This window comes from Capsicum annuum, chromosome 11, assembly GCF_002878395.1.
Source record: "Capsicum annuum cultivar UCD-10X-F1 chromosome 11, UCD10Xv1.1, whole genome shotgun sequence".
NCBI lineage: Eukaryota > Viridiplantae > Streptophyta > Magnoliopsida > Solanales > Solanaceae > Capsicum > Capsicum annuum.
This window is the reverse complement of record NC_061121.1, coordinates 27,836,339-27,842,845: the sequence shown is the minus strand read 5'-3', so window position 1 is coordinate 27,842,845 and position 6,507 is coordinate 27,836,339. Positions and strand designations below refer to the sequence as shown.

Genomic DNA, 6,507 nt, shown 5'->3' with positions numbered 1-6,507 from the left:
ACAAATATGGATGGAAGAGAGAGTAAAAATGGTAATTGAACTTATAAAGGGCAGTTTATGTGATGGAAAAGGTTTTCTCTTATGTGTGTAGTGATGGACAAGGTCTAACTTATAGGAAGAACTAATTTGTCTATTTGTGAGGTGAGGGTAATATATGCAATCCTTAAATTAGTCTCATGAAACGTTAATATTAGGCATTAGTTAGTGGCAGACCCATGATTTAAAGATCGTGGGTGTTTATTTTGTAAATTGCAACTTCAAAATTATCGATGGGCCACCATTTAAGTAAACTCACTTGATTCGAAATCTGAAATGTAATTTCTTTTATTTGTTCCTGCATAGAAATGACCTGTTTAGTTTTGGTTTGGAATTAGAAGTTTGGTCAAAATAAAATTGAACTACAAGTTCAATTAAAATAAGTTTGGCTAAATGATATCACCTCATTGCCACCAACTCGTGTATATTCCTCTGTTTATGGACTGTTTCTCATTATCCAAAATGCTTAGCCAATAGTTTAGTTGTTTGCATTGTCCTATACTCTAACTTACAGTGATAAAGTAGGTAGTGAAGAATTTCTCTTGGGATTGTTTTCATGATAGTTCATGTTCATAAGTTTGGGAATAGGTGCAAAAATGTGTTTTGATTTTGAAATTAGCAAAAGGATATTGATAGGTTCAAACCAAACCTGTCAATCGGGTCGGGCTGGCCCATTTTGGCCCAGTTAGCCTGACCCGTTTAGTCACCATCCTGGTTTGACCTAGCCTGGTGGGCCACCAGGTAATTGTGCCACTGATCCCATGCTGGGCCATTTGGGATGGCCAGCCTGATAGCCCAATTACAAAATCGAACCAGGCCCACCGGTAACCCGTCCCGAATCGGCCCAGTTTGTAAAAAAAAAAATTGTAATTGCTGTTAACTGTTTGACTTGGAAATTGGATTGTTGAGGACCAATGACTATAATGCTGTTGTGGACTTCCAATGGCCAATTGGCCCTTTTTCCAAGTTTTATATTAAAAAAAAATTTAATTTTTTTCTATAAATACCCTAAATTCAAAATCATTTTTCACACATTCTCAATCTCTCATTCTCTCTCAAATATACTAATTATCTCCTAAAGTGCTCTATTTTATTTTTTAATTTTGTTATTACAAATATCAAGTGGAAGTTTTCTAAAGTCGCAACTTTTGGATGCTTCCAAAATTTTTTATTGTCATTCCATCTCTTACTTTTAATTTTTAATTATTGTATTAATTGTTGAATATTTATTTTTATCATTTTTGTGTATTTTGAATATTTATTAGTTTAATTTATAATATGGATAAATTAATAAACATCGGTAAAAGTGTCAAAAATTTTTATCCCGGAAGTGATAGTGATAGTAAAAAATAAATTGGTGGCAGTTTTGATAGAGGTAGTTCAAGTACTAATTGGTCTTGTTCTGTGTCACGACCCGAGCCGAGGTCCTTAGTTTGTTCTTAAAACACTTCCTAATCTTTAGAATAACTTTTACTTTTAACGAAAATGAAAGAGTAAATTTTATTGGAGCTCATCTTCACCAAATGATTTATTTGTCACTACAAACACACTGCAATGAAACACAACTGACATTCATTACAAAATGTTAACATTATATATTGCAATGAGACCCCAGATGACAATTAAATTTTAGTTAATGCAATATAATTGAACGCACTCATACAATCATACCATAATTTGAAATGATTAATATTTTTAATACTATCCGTGCACTAGTTAATGAGAAACAATTCCAATAGTTTTCAGGAGAACTACATACAACCGGTTCTTCGATCCCACTTCAAAAAATTCTTCATCCCTTCCACGTTACATCTTCTTTGATCCCTTCTATATTGTATGACTCCATCCTGATCAAAACAATAATTAATGAGAGAATCTTCCATAAATTAATATGAAAAAGAAGAACATAAAAATATTCAACATACCACAATCAATATCACAGTGATAAAGACCACAATAAGAATGTAATTCTCTATTATCACAAATTGTACTACTGACTCGTATCTTTGTTGTGCGGTAGCAAATTCCATATAAGGATTCGACTCCGTGATAGCTCGAATTCATTGAAGAAATACACTCCTCGCAACTAAAGATTCCTCATTTCCTTCGGCATTCTCACTCCCGACTGCACCCTCTGTTGTTCTACATCTCTTACTACACTAGCTTCATAAATAAAGCTAGTGTGATTACTCACTAGACACTCATTCAACTCTGGCTGGAGAACGAATTTTCTGTTGCCTTCTCTTTTAACACAGAAAATGTTAAGAAAAATATGAATTGACTAAATCCTAAATTCATTGGGGTTACTTTTAAAATAATCCTAAATCCTAAATTCTACCCAAAAACTCGATCCTCAGAGGGATTGCTATTTTTGTTTTGCACTTTTTTTGATTTGAAGTATTGAAAAATATTATTTTTGATTTTTTAAACTATTTCAAAACTTTTAAAGAAAATTTCAAAATAATTTAAGAAATTACATAGTTGTCACTTAATTTTTGAGAAAATATCAAGAAAACCTAAGAATATTATATATATATATATATATATATTATAATTGGAAAAGGTATGAATATACCCTTGAACTATGATAAATGGTATGTATATGTACCTCGTTATACTTTGGATACGCTTATACCCTTGTCGTTAATAATTTGGTGCGAATATACCCCTAACCCTAATGGCTTGCCACATGTCAAAATCCTAACGATTGAACCCGTTTATTTAATTTTATTAGCCTAAATAATTAACTTATCCTAAATCAAATTTCCAGACCCGACCCAATGCATGGAACAATCAACACACACTGAATACACCCACAAACGTAAAAGAGAAAAAGTAAAAACAGAGAAAAATGACAAAGGGAGAATAAAAGCAAAAATAAAGGAAGAGAGATTGAGGGAGATAGAGAGAAATAAATGGAGAGGAGAGAGGGAGATTGGAAAGGAAAATGGATAGAGAAAATAGTTATTTCTCTGGTAGAATTTTGTCGGAAATACCATCTCTGATTGAACCTAGCAAAAACCAGCCGAACCAGATGATGCCAACACCAAAAGTGGTTGCTATCGAAATATCCTTAAAATTAATCTGTCGATTATTTTGTTGTATGACTGGTTCCATCTTTTTTACAACAAAAGTGGTAGAAAGATGATGCCAGCACCAACAAAAAATTTCAATATAGCACTTACACAAAACTCCATCCTTGAAATGAATTTTTCGAATCAACCTCTGGCTCTGAAGGTGCCACTGTTGAATTATTTTTGCAAGTTCTATTCAGCGAAAATCCACATAACCCCTTGTTTCCTGCGAAAGAACTTTCTTTAAATGTTGATGTTGGCTACCTCGTGGAATCATTCCGACAAATTCATTGTATGATAAGTTTAAGAAGGAAAGAGATGTGAGGCTAGCAAGCTTTTCTGGGATATTTCCACCTAACTTGTTGAACAAGAGGTCCAGTGATCCTAATTGCTTCAAATCACCGAATGTTGGAGGGATTTGACCCTTGAGATTGTTGTGTGAAATATTGAGAAGATAAAGTGATTTGAGATCTCCAACTGTCTCTGGTATATTACCCACAAAATTGTTACTTGAAAAATCAATGGAGGTGAAGAAAAGAAGGATCTTTGTCAGTGTAACAACTGGTTTGGCTATTTTTTGCTGGGTTCGATCGGAGATGGTATTTTCGGCAAAATTCTGTCGGAGAAAGAACTGTTTTCTCTCTGCTTTTTCCTCTCTAATCTCCCTCTCTCCTCTCCGTTTGTTTCTCTCTATCTCCCTCAATCTCTCCTCCTCTATTTTTTCTTCTATTCTCCCTTCGCCATTTTTCTTTGTTTTTACTTTTTCCCTTTTGTGTTTGTGGGTGTATTAAGTGTGTGTTGATTATTCCATGGTATCGGGTCGGGTCTGGAAATTTGATTTAGGATAATTTAATTATTTAGGATAATAAAATTTAAAAAAAGGGTTCAGCCGTTAGGATTTTGACACGTGGCAAGCCGTTAGAGTCAGGGGTATATTCGTACTAAATTATTAATGGCAAGGGTATAAGCATAACCAAAGTATAACGAGGGTCATATACGTACCATTTATCATAGTTCAGGGTATATTCGTACCTTTTTCATATTATAATTTATTTAATTTTTATTCGAACTATTCCTGTCAAAATTAGATGGATTAAAAATAGTCTTTTTTCAATCGACTCTTTATATTTATCCATATGTATGAAATTTACAATTTTATATTTATTCTCATATTAAAGCATGGATAGTCCGATCAAACGATTGGACAACCTATATTTCAGTCAACAGAATTAGCATAAGTACATCAGATTTCTTTTTATTTCCCAAAAAATTTTCAACCACACGTCATTCCCTTTTTGCCAAAAGGTAGTGATGCGTCTCTTTCATTTTCCTAAAACAACGACAATGACCACCTCTCTTTCTTTCCTTTCCCTTCACTGCCCTTCTACTACCCCTTGAATCAGAGACCTAGGTTTAGGCTGCCTCACCACCGCCTGCCACCTACCCATGCGAATCTTCCATTTCCATCACCCCAAGCCCGTGAATTGCCAAAAATCAGAGAAAAGTCGGTCCCTAATTCATGCAACAATGGAAATTTTCTTAGAATTCTCAACTGAATCTTGAAATAAGACTGAAATTTGCAGATGACGTCAATTTTTTGAATTCAAATATCATCTCCATAAAAATGTGTTTCAAATTCGAACTTTGGGGTTCGAATTTTGGCTATAAATAGCCCCAAATTGCCATTCGCAAGGGGGAGAGAGACCCGACAGATCAAAAAAGATTCAGAATAGAAGTTCAAAATTTGCGAGGAAAAGAAAAAATTGTGAGTGAAGGCTAAAAAATAGGAGTAAAGATAAGAAATTCGGGCATAGAGGCTCAAGATCGTGAGGCGAGGAAGCCACGAAAATTCCTAAATTTTCTTTGTCGTCTTTGTTCTTACACTATGTTTGGATGGTGGTTTCTATGGTATAGTATGGTATGGTTAGTAATAGTACCATGTTTGTTTTGATTGTTTGTCAAAAATATATGGTATGGTATGGTATGGTTTAATTCCATGGTTAGGATACCATGAAAAACCTCATTTCTTTGAACCACCAATTTGGTGGTATCCCATGGTTTAATTATTTTTTTTCCATTTATACCCTTATATAATATTATCTAATCCTATTTTACCATTTTAGTGATGTCATCTTAGACTTTGTATAGCAAAAATCACGTTTGCATTAATGCCACTGAGTGAGTGGTGGTTTTTATCTCAATGTTTCCATTCCCCCGTCATAGAATTTTAAGTGTGAATAGGTAGAAGGAGAATCATGATAACAGGAAGCTTTGAAAAAGAAAAGAACCACAAAAATAATTATGCAATACAAATAAGTTCAGAAAAGGAAGACATCAATATCCAAAATCTTTAATAAAATAAACTAAAGCAGTACATGGAAAAGCAGTACACAATACGGGACTATATTTTTTTGCTTAAAACTCACCATAAGTTTCTGGAAGACAGTGATGGATGTATTGCCACACTTTTTTTAAAATGTAGTTTAGTAATAATTAATATCCATTGCCAGGTTGATTCCTTGCTACTTTGTATCACTGTTATGGATACCTGGGATTAATTTTGTCTCAATGAATGACTTTGCTGGCTAAGAAGATCTGTTAACAATCTTTTAATTGGCTTAGTGAATTCACTTTACCCGTTTGGATCTCTATGAACTTTTTTTGGGTTCTGTGTGTGTTTTTTGAATGGAAAATGGAGGGAATTAAGTGGAAGAGAAAATCCAGTTTACACCAAAATGGAAAGTATGCTCAAAATAGGAATACTTACTAAAATTCTCCCACATTGGTGGGAGAAAGAAGCTTTAAAGTATTTATATTAAAAAACACATTTCCACATACTATGTGAGGCAAGAAATAAGAGATGCCTCACACCGTCATTGTCGCTCTCTCGGCTCAGCTTCGGCTTTGGATTTGAAATGATCGATTGATGAGATCTATATTTTTGGACAAAGTTTATTTGACAGAATAATTAAAGAAATTCAGTCCAAAATAGTGTTTGATACTTTATTTATGCATGCATGCAGTAACAGAGGCAGTGAACTGATGCACTGTTTTCTGAACTGGTGCATTGTTTTGAAATGCCATGTAGAAATGAAGTGCTGTTTTGAAAGGGATGCAACCCTTCAACGAAATGACACACTGTTTCACGTGAAATGGTATGTCTATTCTGAAAGACACAACCTTTGGACGAACATACATGAATTTTTAGAAAAGGCACACCTCTAAAGTGAACCATTGCCACTTTTCAGAAGAGGCATGTTATGACTATATAAACCTGCTTTGATCCACAGGTTTGACATACGAAAATTTTTAGAATAAAAAAACTCTTCTTCTCTTAAAAATATTCTGTGTGATTATTCAAATCGTTGAGTGCATTCGTGGAATCCAATTATTTGAG

General features: G+C 33.9%; 1 long non-coding RNA gene across 1 annotated transcript; it reads right to left on the bottom strand.

Annotated features, from left to right (window-relative positions):
• Positions 1–1,652: 1,652 nt before the first annotated feature.
• LOC124888443 lies at positions 1,653–4,083 on the bottom strand. Its single transcript, XR_007046565.1, has 2 exons — positions 3,222–4,083; positions 1,653–1,883 (listed from the first exon to the last, which is right to left on the bottom strand). It is a non-coding gene; the product is annotated as an uncharacterized LOC124888443 (long non-coding RNA).
• Between the last annotated feature and the right edge of the window lie 2,424 nt (positions 4,084–6,507).